The following is a 14860-nucleotide window of genomic DNA, read 5'->3' on the forward strand; positions in this document are numbered from 1 at the left end:
TATACTTTGGAACTTCCCAGTCCATTATAGCTTTAATCTTTTGAGGGTACACCCTAATCTCATATGCAGAGATCACATGCCCCAAGAAAATTACTTCATTTAGCAAAGATTCACATTTGGACAGTTTAGCGTAAAGCTTCTTATCCCTGAGAATTTTCAAGACTATCATTATATGTGCGCTATGCTCTTCATGTGATTTTGAGTACACCAGTATGTCATCAATAAAGACAACAACAAACTGGTCCAAATAGGGTTGAAAAATCCTATTCATGAGATCCATGAAAGCAGCAGGTGTATTCGTTAGTCCAAATGGCATCACGATGAATTCATAATGTCCATATCTCGTTTGAAAAAACTGTTTTCGGAATATCTTTCTATTGAATCTTTAATTGATGGTAACCAGAACATAAATCAATCTTTGAAAATACCGAAGCTGCTTTTAACTGATCAAACAAGTCATGAATTTGGAGAAGGGGATACTTGCTCTTGATTGTCACCTTATTGAGCTGTCGATAGTCAATGCAGAGACGCATTGAACCATCATTCTTCTTAACAAATAACACTGGAGCTCCCCAAGGTGAAACACTTGGTCAAATAAATCATTTCTCTAACAACTCTTGCAATTGCTTCTTTAATTCCTGTAATTCTTTCGGAGCCATACGATAAGGTGCCATTGCAATAGGAGTTGTTCCTGGCATGACTTCTATTTGAAATTCTACCTCTCTATCTGGATGTAATCCTGGTAACTCTACAGGGAAAACATCAAGGAATTCTCTGACTATCGGAATCTCATCTAACCCATTCTCTTTAACTCTTGTATCTACTACATTTGCAAGAAAACCCTGACATCCTTATAGCATCAACTTATTTCTTTCCATTGCCGATATTACATTTGCTAAAGGATTAGTTCTTTCACTAATCATATTTACTTTGATCCCTTTTGGACTCTTCAGGGTTACCTTTTTCAATCTACAATCAATATTCCCATAATAACGAAACAACTAATCCATTCCCAGAATCACTTCGAATTCATCAAAAGGTAGTTCCATTAGATTAGTAGGAAATTCAATTCCCTGAATCCTTATGGGACATCCCTTACAAACTTTATTTACCCCAGTACTATGCCCTAAAGGGTTAGTTACTATCACCTCATTACTCGTAGCTTATAATGATATTCTCAATTCTTTTACTAATTTATTGCTAATATAAGAATAATTGGAGCTCGTATCAATTAATGCCAATACCAACTTATCAAACAACTGCAAAGTACCTGCTATAACATCGAGATCATCATGGTCTTCACTTGTTTTTAAATTGTATACCCGTGCAGTGGAGCGAATTTCAGGTGGTGCAGAGGATTCAGATTGATTCCTCCCTCTACCTCTTCCTCTTCCTCATTGTGAGGCAGAAACATTTCTTTTAGATGGTGCAGGCTCACCAACCATTAATGGGCAATCCCGAATGAAATGTTCGGCCTCTCCACATCGAAAACAAACTCCAGAAGCCATTCAACATGTTTCAAAATGATTTTCCCACAATGTTGACACTGTCTTCCTTGACTCAGAGTGAATCTCCCAGCACCGGATCCCACTGATTGTGTCTGTCTAACTCTCTCCTGACTTGCTCCTCTAGCGGAGGATGCAACAAATTCAGATCTAGCTTGAGGTCGAAATCCCGAATATATTCCTCTGTTTGGTAGTGCTGAACTGGAGGAAGTACCAGTTCTCTTAGATGTCTGGACACTTGAGTCCCCAAATCTCGTATTCTAAGCTCTCTCAAGGGCTTTAGCACGATTAATCACCCCCTGGAACGAGGAAAAGTTCAGTACTATTAACATCTCTTTCAATCTAGGGTGCAAGCCCTCCACAAACCATTCAAAAGCATCTTTTTTATAGTCACAAGCTCCAAAGCAAAACGACTCAGCTTATTAAATTCACATTCATATTCGTATACGGAGCGATTCATCTGTTTCAAATTCATAATCTCTTTCTTCATTTGCTTGATGAATTGATCTCCAATGTATTTGTATTTAAACTCTTCCAAGAACATAGACCAAGTTACTTGATCACTTGACATCCTCATGGTGACATTTGCCCACCATATTCTAACTTGTCCTCTAAGTAAAGACACAGTTCCATCCAACTTCTCCACATCAGAACAGTGGAGACCATCTAACATGATTTTCAAATCATTTAACCAAATATCCGCCGCAACCGGACCTTCCTCGACTTCTCCCTTAAATTCGGGAGCTCCTAATCCTCTCAAATCCTTTACTATATTTACTCTGGGAGTTGATGGAGCAGAAGGTTAGAAACGCATGACATTATCTAACATCCTGAAGAAAATATCTTGATCACGTACAGACACTCTAGAAGCTGCATGTTCTTCACCTTTCCTGGCCAAGGCAGGTGAATTACTACTTTCAGGGGGGTGATCATCTCACGTTTCACTTCTAGAACTATAATGTCCATACATCTATTAAGACACAACCATATCATTCTATTAGCAACACAACACACATACTATTCTATCAGATCAGAAGTTTTCACTATTTTGTTGGAATGTATACATTATAAGACACTCTAGAATTCGGTTTATGCCGAGAATCAACTAAACCGTAGCTATGATACCATTAAATATAAGACGTCAACCCGTACCCGACCCAGATACGAGTCTGAGATGTCACATTGACTTTTTAAAACAATATTTTTACAAAATAACAAAACATTTGAACTTATATTAAGAAAATACAATAATATACTATTAAATTATGTTTAATTATAAAAATTTAAGGCAAAAACGTTTTTATGAACAATAATATATGGTATAAACAGTACCGTGAGTGGTAATGAACAATACCATAAACAGTGCTACAGTATACCGATGCACTGCTACAGTGTACCAATGCATAAAAACATCAAATATAAATTGTGTATCGATGCACTGCTACAGTGTACTGATGAACTGCTACAGTAACTTCATCTCAAATTATATAAAACTCATAAAAATTAAACTTTCATCACTATACATTTACCATTTACATAAATACGTTTAAAACATTCCAAAACTTGATCAGAGAACACATATTTAATTTAAAGACTTTGTTTACATGCAAAACTATTTATCACATAACAATACATAATGTATAATTTACTTCTGATCTGATCTTCAAGTGGACATATGTTGTTCTATTGAGCTTATATTGGGTCTTTCTGCTTTTCGGTACATACGTATAAAACACTTATACGCTAAGTCATAGACTTAGTGAGGCATAATAATAATGCCAATAAAATATAATGAAAATGTCATAATGAATGCAATATCATGTAATCATATATTCAATCCATGTAAGTAATATAACCATGTATCTTACCCATGATCTTATTAAATTATCGATCATGAATTCATATCAATAAGTTCAATAGCCCATGATACAATACTGAGAACCTGAGGTATGTGAGTACTGTGAGATTGTTCACTATGCTGACACCACAGCTCGTATAAATTTGCACCAAAGTGCCACGTAGAATTTGTCCTAAAGGACCACATAGAATTGCACCGAAGTGCCACGTAGAATTACACCGTAGTGCCATATAAAATTGTCTATAAGGACCACATAGAAATTCCTTAAGAATCATATACATATACCAAAGATCAAGTATGTGTCTTAAAAGACCTCATACACATTCCAAAGAATACATATATATCCCGAAGGACCACGTAGAATTGTCCCGAAATACCGCGTAGACCCTCTACTCTTGGCATGCCAACTTACCTATAGTTCTCATCTACATAACATGGGCTTTCACAATTCACATAGTTTATATCGCGTAGACATATCACTTCTTACCTTTATCACGTAGCTCGTGTAACTTTTCAAACATATTCACTTAGAACATTGTCACATAATGCATATAATATGAATTCATGTCATGTATCATAATATGGAATGTAATCATGTATCAAAATATTAAATCTAGACTTATCACAAGTCTATAACTGAATATACTACTATATTCATGTTATGCATATACACTCACCTATGTCTCATTGCCTTTCCCTCGATCAATCTTACTTGTCACTTGTTCTGGAACTTACTTAGGCTCAATATCTGCATAAACTTAATTTCCGAGACAATTATCAGAAGCCTAAACCTTTAACTTGCTGTTAATAACTTAAGCTAATTCAATGAACCAAAAATTCACTTTTCCTTTAGGAGTGTACCGATGCACTATAGCTGCAGCGGTACCCAAAATAGCTTCAAAAGTTTCATTCATCGATGCCTGTCGGTGTGTATCGATGCACCTTTAAAATTGGTCTTAGTGCATCGGTACCCATCCATAGTGTATCGATGCACCTGTCAATAATAAACTGGTTTTACCTGAAAATTTCACAACTTTTCATTAAATTTCCTCATATAAAACTCCTTTCATACCACTAAACTCAACTACAACCATTTTAACTAACTTTTATCATTCAAACACTTTAGAATCTCCCATATTTCATCCAAACTTTTAAAGTTAAGAATCATATCAAATTTTCCATGTTATCCAAACTTTGATTTAACACTTATAACTTCTTATTCACAATTATGACAAGTCAATTTCAGCTTATAAATCCATTTATACATCCTTATTCAAAATTTTGCTTATCCGCTTCCTATCTTTAATTATTCATAACTTACAAATCTTTGAGTTTCTATGACATTTTTCACTTACATCATGTTTCCTAAGTCTTCCTTAACCAAAACCATACTTAAATTTTAAGGATTAACCAAAAGAAATCCAACTTACCTTGGCTTGGGTGCTTCACGTTGGAGAAAAGAAGAAGATGAAGAAGATAATTTTCTGGAACTTGTTTGCCAAAACATATGCTCCACATGGGTATTAAAATACCCAATAATTATTATGTAATTATTTCTCTCATTCAATAACCCATTTGTTTTTGACACTTTCTTTATTTTCTAAATTATCCTATATAAAATATTTCAATTAATTCCTTCATCTTTTCAATTTATCCAATCTGGTCACTAAAGTTTTTTAAAATTTCACACTTTGGTCACTAACCCGGTATTGAGGATGTTACAAAAATTTTGAGCACGATATCCTTCGTCGCGAAGTTGAAATCAAACTCAAAACTTTGGTAAGTAGCCCATGAATCGTCTTCTAGCTCAAGATACTTCGTCGTGAAGCTGAAAACTTGACCTAAAGACGTCGGTGTTGATGTGTCATAGATGACTCATTCATCATGAAGTTGGGTCAATCTTTTGGGTACGATATCCTTCGTTGTGAAGTTGAAATCGAAGAAAAAAATCAGAAAATGGCTTCTTGTTTCCAATCTTGACCTTTGTCTTCTTCTCGACTTAAATACCTTTGTGTGAAAATTTGACCGAAAAGTAGTTCTTCACTGTTACATTGCGATGAATCTGTCCTTGAGTTGAATGGTATCAATCTCGATAATGTGTATTGACAGATAACTATTCTCGTCTTTGAGTTATATTGTACTTGGTTGGGGAATAAATCTATGTTGTTGCAGATGACTTTAAGTCGATCCGTTGGGCACGATATCATTCATCGTGAAGTTGAAATCGTGGATGGCTCATTCGTCGTGAAGTTGAGCTTTGAGTTGGATATCCTTCGTTGTGAAGTTAAAATTCAATCTTTAGTAAGTTCTATTGAATTGGCCTTAAATTGGATTTACATATTTGTGGAGTTAAAATCCAATCTTTTTTAAGTTGCATCACTTCGAGTTCAATATCCTTCGTTGTGAAGTTGAAATTGACTCTGGAAAGTCGTTTGTTGACAGACAACTTTTCTTGGCTTCAGTTGTGCTGTAAATTTCCTCTAACTGAAAGACGACCCCCCTTCGCAGGTCTAAACCGATCATAGTTCTTTAAATGGCTCCCTTTCACGGGAAATCCAAGTGGTATATTCTGTCAGTTAGATATCCTCTGTCGTGGAGTTGAAATCTAGCTTGAAAACATCAACTGGAAACTAGCCACTCGTCGCTGAGTTAAGCTGAATTGGATCCGTTCCGAATTACTTTTCGAACCCGTCTGAATTTGATTTTAAGATCTGTCGGTCTTTCAATAGGTCAAATTGGTTGAGGTGTAGCTCCTTGCTGCTGAGTTAAGCCACCACCATAAATTTCTGAAGGGGTTTTTGAATCGAGTATCTTTCTTCTTGAAGTTGAAAATTGACTCTAAAATAAGCAAAAAATTATGTATGCAAGAAAATGATGAATATGATGCTCTTAAGTATGTCTAAGATGTATGCAACATGAATTAGTTCTATCTTATCTCCTGGATGGAGTCTCGTGCTTTGTCTGCAGATCTGGTCCTTGGAATCGATCATGCCCCATTTCTTATTGGGTTGCAACCTTTCACATTTGAGACTATCTTGTTTAAAAATGTTTTTTTCCTTTCTCTTATTTTAGGAGGGAAAAATATGAGAATATAAGAATTCTATAAAACGTTACCCCTTTATTCAGGCTCATAATTGAATCAAATCATAAACATGAGTTCAAAGAATATCAAAAGAGTAAATAGCTTTTTACTGATTTCAGAGTTATAGCTTTTTGACAAATATCCAAATAGATGAGTTGGCTTTAGGTTGGCTTCCTAATTTCTAAGGTTTCGGCCACCAAAATGTCATTTCTATTTTTTTAACATCATAATATGCCCCTATTTCCCAGCTTGGCATTTTAATCGGATGCGGACAAAATGACGCAACTAGCATGATCCATTACTAGACCTTCTATTTCGGCCATCTGAAATCTTTCATTTGTTCAAGCTTTGTAAACTCCTCTAATAAAGGCAGTGCAAAAATATCGGTCTAAAAATAAAATTCTTGAGTGCTCGTGTGAAATTGACTATAACAGGTGTTCCTTAACTCTCTTAGTCCATCATTATCGAAAACTCCTTGTTTAGATAAATTTGATTTAATTTGTCATTGTCTGGCTAGCTGGATCCATAAAGCTGGAGCGTTTAACCAATTGCTTTAGAGGGACAACTTAATATTATAATCACTTTTATCATGTTAACTGTAGGGTTCATCTCATCACAAAGTCTTCGGCATGAAAAGATCAGTGGAGCAAACACCGAATTACCAAGTGTCTGAGCAATGTCATGGTTTGAATGCAATCTATTCATAAAGCCAGGACTTTCGAGTTTCCTCTATAACCAATTGCCTTAGTGAAATAGCCTAGTTTTACTGATTTAATTTCTTAAGATTATCAAGAAGAACCTGTTATAGTCTAGGTGTTTGTTGAAGGTAGAAAATTTCATCTTTAGAGTTCAATTTCCAAGCAACTGACTTAAATTAGATTCACCTACTCGACTATTCCATATGTAAAGGTCATGATCATAATTGAACGTCTTAAACAAAAGTGTAGTAACATCATATGCAAAAGATGCCCCATGCTATCCGCTCCTATGCATACCTAAATACCAAGTCTCTCATTCATTCCCTTATTAAATGAGAATGCTATATCGGTTTTTGCAAGGGAAATATATGTTGTTCGAGCGTATCTTTCTAAGGTAAAATTAAAAGTTATTATTTAATAATGTTACTTTGTCAATGGCCTGTAACTCTGAATCATTTACAGAGTTTTTTAATTCAGTCGATATTTAAATAATTTCAAGTTTGCAAATTTGATTCCTTGCTCGCCATCTTTAAAATACCATAAATTTATTTAAATGTCCTTATAAAAAACTTGAGAAAAGATGAAAAACAGATTCAAACAAAATACTAAAAATGATGAAATGATCTTCATCCTCACTTGGATGCCCCCGAGTTGTTAAAGTCGATCCAGTTCTTGTTACGCATCTTCTGTACGATTCTCTTGAATACGTAACAGTTCTCAATAGTGTGCCCTGGGATACCGCCGTGATATGGGGGCTTCATGGGTTCCACCAGATATGGTGACACTACATGGGTGTCAAAACGTTGTTGGTACATCTCTTTGTAGGTCATGAGAATAGGGTCGAAATGTTCCCTTACCTTCTATGTTCCCTGGAATCTTGTCTAAAAGTACCTGACGGTATAGTTGCAGTTGATTTTGGGCTAGAGATTGTAACACCTTTATTAACGTCGTAGGTGTTAACATTGTTAATCTTTCTGACTTTCTTCATGTGAGTCTTCTTGCTTGATTCCCCTCCCTCTATTTTGCCTTGTTATGGCCAACTCGATCATTTCACTAGTCATAACTAAGTCCAAAAAGCTTCCTGATGTGATTGCAACTAGGTGCTCGAAGTAAGGAGCTCTCAAAGTCTGGACAAAGAGCTTCCTAGTTTCCTTTTCATCCAAGGGTTGATGAACATGCACAACCAAATCCCTCCCTCTCTGTGCATATTGTCGGAAACTTTCGTTATGTTTTTTCTCCATGCTTTGTAGCATAACACGGTCTGATCTCATATCATTAATATATTTGTATTGTTTCAAGAAAGACTTGGTCAGGTCCTTCTAGGTCTTGATATGAGATCGATTCAACTGATTGTACCACCAAATAGCTGAACCAGATAGGCTCTCCTGGAAGCAGTGGATTAGGAGTTAGTCGTTTCCTACATACCTCATCATTTTCCGACAGAACATCGTGATGTGGGCTAAGGGGCAATTGTTTCCATCAAATTTCTTGAATTCGGGGACTTTAAACTTTGGTGAAAGCACCAAATCTGGAGTCATACTAAGTTTTGATGCATCTACTCTGTAATAATCATATACCCCTTTGATCACCTTCATTTGGTCTTCCAACATTTTAATTTTTTCTTCCATCTTCTTCACTTTGTCTTCATCATAAAAATTCGGGATATGGTAATCATTCGGATGATTGTCAAGGTTGGTTGCATAAGTTTATATCTTTGCAATAGATGAGGCTTTCCCTTTTGTCGCCGACAAGTCCCCTTGCAGTCCGAGTAATATTCTGGGTGATATAACCACCTATGTAGTCAGTGGTACAATTACTCCCTAAGACGAACCTGCCCCTGGTGCACTTGCTTATTGTAAACCAGATAACTTGGCCACGATCTGGTTGACCAAGGACTTCTAGCTCTTCGTGATGATATCCAGGGTACTATGACTATTCTGAGTTATCTTATCTTCCAATTCTCTCTGTAGATTCAACATGTTCTCCTCAAGTTGAACGAATTTAGCCTTTATTTGTCTTTTCTTTGTTCGAGTGTTACACAGATGATGCGTGTCTAGAGCTTACGGAGGTAAACTCGATGTTTGTTCTTTCTTCTGATGAGACATGTTCTGTTAGTTAATATGGATGTAAAAACTTGGAAAATATAAAAATAAACATGAAAAATAAAATACAAAGTATGAGATGCATGATGTATGTGATTTACAGGCATTGATCCAGAAAAGTGTCTGTTATTATAAATAATCCTTATTTAAACAAAAGTGTTTTATCTTTTAAGAGATAGAAAAACAATATAAAGGTACATCCAGACTAAATCCTCTAGACCTCAAAAAGCTTCTAGTAGGTTGACAAGTCTTCTTCCTTCATCTGTCACTGGTTGGATGCCTTGTCGAACCACTCCGGCTTCCCTTGCTAAGCCATGCAAATGACGAGCTACCTTCTTTACTTGTTCCAGGAAGTCACAGATGACTGCATCTCTAGCCTCTACCCTTTGCTGAGCTTTCTCCCAACGGAAAGGCCACTGTAACCCTCCATCAAAGGAAACTATCTGAAGCTCACTTGCTTGCTTATTGAATCCATCTACAATGGATTCTAACTAGTTATAGTATTGTCATCCCGTTCTTACTGTTTCTGAAGAGACTTCTCCAAATTAGCTACTTGGATTCTTAGACGCTTGTTCTGATGCTAACTGTCTATCAAACGTCTATGAGCAGTCTTTAGATGTTCTTTCAGAGTCTCTCTCTCATTATGCCCTTCAAACTTCCTCTTCAGGCTGTAGCTTTGCCTTTCCAATATTTAGAAGTCCTTTTCAGATTTGAGTTATTCTGGACTTACTCTTGGTACCCCTTTCTCAAGTCTTCGAACTCAAAACAGACTTTCTTCTATTCCTTCTCCAGTTTGTCTGCCCGATTTTTCTAAGTATCGGCTTCTAGCTTCCACTGGTAACATTCAGCCTCGAGTTCCCTTACTCTCTGTTTCAATTCATTCTTCACGGCTTCAAATTCTTCCATTGCTATCTCTAGTTCGGAGGGAACATGCTTAAGATGTTCCTCTAGAGTCCAGGTGTCCTCATGATCTAGTACTGGGATGTTGTTATTTTTCCTTAGTCTTCACCACTCCAAATAGTCTGGATTAAGCATGTCCTTGGCAGCCACAACATCCATTCGAAATACCTTCTTCCATGACTCAGCTACCTCCTTGATCATTTTCTTGTAGTTGTCACCATGGTACATAAATTCTGATACAAATAGTCCATATGTTGCTGGGACAAACTGGCGTGCCCCATACTATCGAAGTGCCAAAAGTAGAGAATACCCAACTCCTCCCCATAGTCCAAGTAGGGTTATAGTGTATGAATCCCCATATCGGAAGAGAATGTCATTTTGAGTCAACCAAGGAGCTCTAGGCAATATCTCGGTCCTGAAGATGTGTGAAGACTTTCATCCATTTTGCTTTTGAGGTGAAGAGATTTATTGCCTTCCATTCATTGGAATGGTTCTTCATCAGTTGCTTGATATTAAGCCAATCAATTCCTTCCCTGCAGCCTTTATGTCGAGCCCGATCAGTTACTCATTTTTCATTAACTCCTGCAACCTTGGCCAATCCATTCTTGAAATGTAAACTTTTGATGTGTTTGATGTAGGCCCTCTCTAGTATGATGCTTTCACAGTGCAGCAGTGTAGTATACTCTTCAATTGTGGGTACCATATCCTCTTGGTTAAAGGTGAAACAATTATACCCCGGGTTCCAGAATTGAACCAAGCCTCTGATTAAGGGCTCATCAGTCTTGACATAAAGCAATAGTGAAATATCACTGTACCACTGGCTGAACTTCTGTTTCCGGACACTCTTCCAACTGTCCCAGATGTCTCGAAGCTCTTGTACACCATTCTGCTTTGACAGAGGTGTAGCTAACTAGTTTTGACACATAGCTTCCTTTAAGATTGTCTCCCTTTTCTTTCTAGGTCTTTTCGGACTATAATCAGACCTCGGCATTTTTTATCTCTCGCATTACAACCCTTTTGTCCATTTATGCTGATTATTTGTGTATAACTAACACTTTTTTTATGGATCAATAGCCTCTTTTTATGATGAAAATGCTAGAAAGACAAGCACGAAAGTACAAAGTTTGTAAGATAAAAAATATAAATGATGAAAGTAAAAATAAATGAAAACAAACTGCATGAAAAAAAAGTCCTAGGTTTTGAAATGTGGTTTCGGGGTAGGCTCTATGTCCCTGTCGTCTCCTGGTTTAGGTTCTAAAAAAATGTACACGAGTTTTCCTTACTGGTTCCCCCTTGGGCTTGCCAGACCCTTAGTCTTAAGCCCATTACAAGCTTGTGTGGACTAAGTTAAACTCAAGAGGATACATTCCCTTATGTCTGTGTGGTGAATAAATTCACACGAAGACATAAGGTATATGAATCCCGAAGGGTACTTGCTAGGCCTGTGCGGAGAATAAATTCTCACGAAGGTGTCGCTTTCACCCAACTTAAAAATGGGTTTGGAGCTCGGGTTTAGAGCCTTAGGTGGAAAAAGAGTTTGATAAACTAAAACCATTGAAAGAAATTATCAGTGCAACTATTTATTTGAAAAAAATAATCAAAAGTAAGTAAAAATGATCAAAAAGTTACCTTATAATTTAAACTTACCCTTTTCATTAAAAAGACAACTGGAAATTACTTTAGTCTGACTCACTTACCTGTCCCCAACAGAGTCACCAAGCTGTCAGAACCGTCTTTCGGGTGGGCCTGGAATTGGGCTTCAACTTGGGTGAAATGGTTAGAGTCACCACCGATCATTTATTTTCAGAACAAATGGGTTGATCATATACCTTATTTCTTACCTGATCTACATCTTACCAAAGATATGTCAGATTCAGGAGTTGATTACAGTCAAGGAAGGGTTAGCACCCTTGAACTGCCCTTTCAGTACTAATTAATTTCCAGTTGTCTTTAATTAAGAAAATTAAAAGTTTAAATTAAAAGGTAAAATTTGATTCAAACTACTTACCTTTAATGGATTTAAATCGTACCCTTAAAAGTAAGAAAAGCGTTAGATAGGAAACAATAAATAAAATAAATAAAATCAAGCAAAAAAGGAAAAAGACTAGGTAAATCTAAAAATAGAAGGTAAAAAAAGGAAAAATAAGATAAAGTAAAAAAATCAAAAATCAAAAAAATGAATAAATCAAAAAATCAAAAACAAAACAAATAAAAAAAATAGTATTTAAATGGAAAAAAAGAAAAAAAAAACATGCGTATACATCAGTAACAAAAAAATAGAAGAATAAATTTAATATATATATATATATATAAAAGAATTTTAACAAAATAAAAACAAACAAAAAATAAAAATAAATAAATATATATATATATATATATAAATATTAATTATAAAATAAAATAAATAAAATAAGTAAAACACGAAAAGAGAAAGAAGAAAAATGTATGTATATATATATATAATAAAATATAATATTCAAATAAATAAAAATAAGGAATAAAAGAAAAATTAAAATGTTAAGGGACTGAATTGAAAGAAAAAAATCGGGGGTCAATTTTAAAAGAAATTTGGGATTAAATTGAATTAAAGGGGCCAAATTAAAGCTTTAAAAAAATAGGGGGACCAAAATTATAATTCCCCTTTCATCTAAAAAACACGCGGATCTAGTGTGGGTTGGATCGGGTCACGGGTCGGCCAACGGGTTGGGTATATAACCCAAACCGTTAAACACTTTCTCATAATCCTTTTCCCCTACAATTGGATCAAAACCCCCTTTAAACTATCTCGCAAAACCAAAAAAACAGTGAAATGCCGCCTCTCCGGCCGCCATTTATCGGCGGCGAAACATAAAAAAAATCGAAAGCTTTTCCCCTCCCCATCTCGGAAAACCGAACCTTTTTTTAAAACTAGCCTCGGGGAGGGCTAGATCTGAGTTTGAAACTCTTGAACCCTCCCCTCCAATCATCGATCGTTCTTCGACTTTTGGGTTTTACAAATCGAAAACAAAAACAAGCAAAACATGCAAGCTTCGAAAATATACAAATCTTTACCTTTTATTTCACTTCGCAAATGTTTACAAAATATGTTTCGAATACTCTTGCAATTCTCTTGTATTTCGTAGTATATCTCTCTGCGTATTTCGTATGTATTTTCTTGTGTAACAATCGTGTCGATTACATCTCATTTATAGCCTAAGGATTTATATTTTTAGCCCCTATTTTTGAGTGGATTTAGTGTCCTATTCGAATTCAAAAACTAACTTGGTTGTTGTGTTTGTTGGTGATGGCTTCGTGTGCTCTCCTTACGTCGGAAGGTTAAGGGTTGATTGAGAGATGCAGCAACTGCTGGGTGAGAGGGATGCGGCGTTGGAATGAAAGATAAGGTTAGGGTTTTAAAACCCTAACCTATTCAGGTCGTTCTAGTAGACCAGTTCGAGCTTCAGTCGTGTCGCGTGTTATTGGTGCAGTTTGGGTCCACTGTGGGCCATTGGGCTGCTGGGTGTTAGGCTGTTTGTATTCTACTATTGGACCCGTAAAAAAAGTTAACATGTATAAGTAATAATATATGCTATTAAAGTATATAACATAGTACGTATATATTATATAATACATATATATATATACTATATGCTATAAATAATAGCACGTGTAAATGTCATATGATAAAACAAAAACATGTGTCGACAATATTAAAATTAAAGTTTATAGGTTTTAAGTCATATAATTTGATATCTTTTAATATTTCATTCTAATTATATTTAATATACTTTAATTTCTCTCAAATCAAATAATATGACCTCTTTTAATGTTGAAATTAAAAATGAATAAATTGCTTTATAAATTTAAATATTAAATAAAGTAATTATTGAATTTTTAAATACTTAATATACTCTTACAAATTTTAAGTTAGACAATTTGATCTTTCAATATTTAACTATGATTATATCTTTATAATAATATCGATATTTTTGTTATTATTGTAAAGTTTATTTTTCAAAAAAAAATAAACTTAAACTTGAAATATCTAATCAAATCGCACTTAATTCATACACAGAGTTTTTAAATCATAATAAATAAAACTAACCACTCACTTGATAACATGGCAAACTGAAAATTTGCATTTACCTTTGTAATAAGTTAAAGATACAATTTTATTTTAATTTTGTTTAATTTTAATTTTTTTTTTCAAAATTTTACAATATAATTATAGCTGAAATTTAACTTCTTAAATTTATTTTTTAATAATCTCCTTAAATACTTTGTAAAAATCCACCACTAAGCAATAGCATCATCATTTACTCGCAAATAATTTAACCGAATAAAAGGCATAATGAATGCGAGCAAGAGACCAACACTCTAAGCAAAGAAAACTAAATTAAAAGACTAAAGAATTTCCACTTATGTGAGAAGTTGCTCTCCAAGAAGCTTGCCATTGTTAGCAAGTAACCTCATCTGCAAGCTTCCTCATGTTATCGAAATCTTCGGATTTCCTCGACATTATCACACCAACCCCAACCCCGTTTTGCAAACGAGACTCCCTGTTAATTCATTGACCAGGAAGTTACGTTCTCATGAACAATGCCCACCAGGGTATGATTGAGCTTCTGAATTGGACTGGTTCTTGGTTAGAACTAGCTTCATCTCCAAGCATGTTCCCCTCTCTGCTTCTATAAAAACCATAGAAATTTGCAGTTATGGAGTAGGAAATATGTACA

This window comes from Hibiscus syriacus, unplaced genomic scaffold (genome assembly GCF_006381635.1).
Source record: "Hibiscus syriacus cultivar Baekdansim isolate YM2019G1 unplaced genomic scaffold, ASM638163v2 tig00111662_pilon, whole genome shotgun sequence".
Classification (NCBI taxonomy): Eukaryota; Viridiplantae; Streptophyta; class Magnoliopsida; order Malvales; family Malvaceae; genus Hibiscus; species Hibiscus syriacus.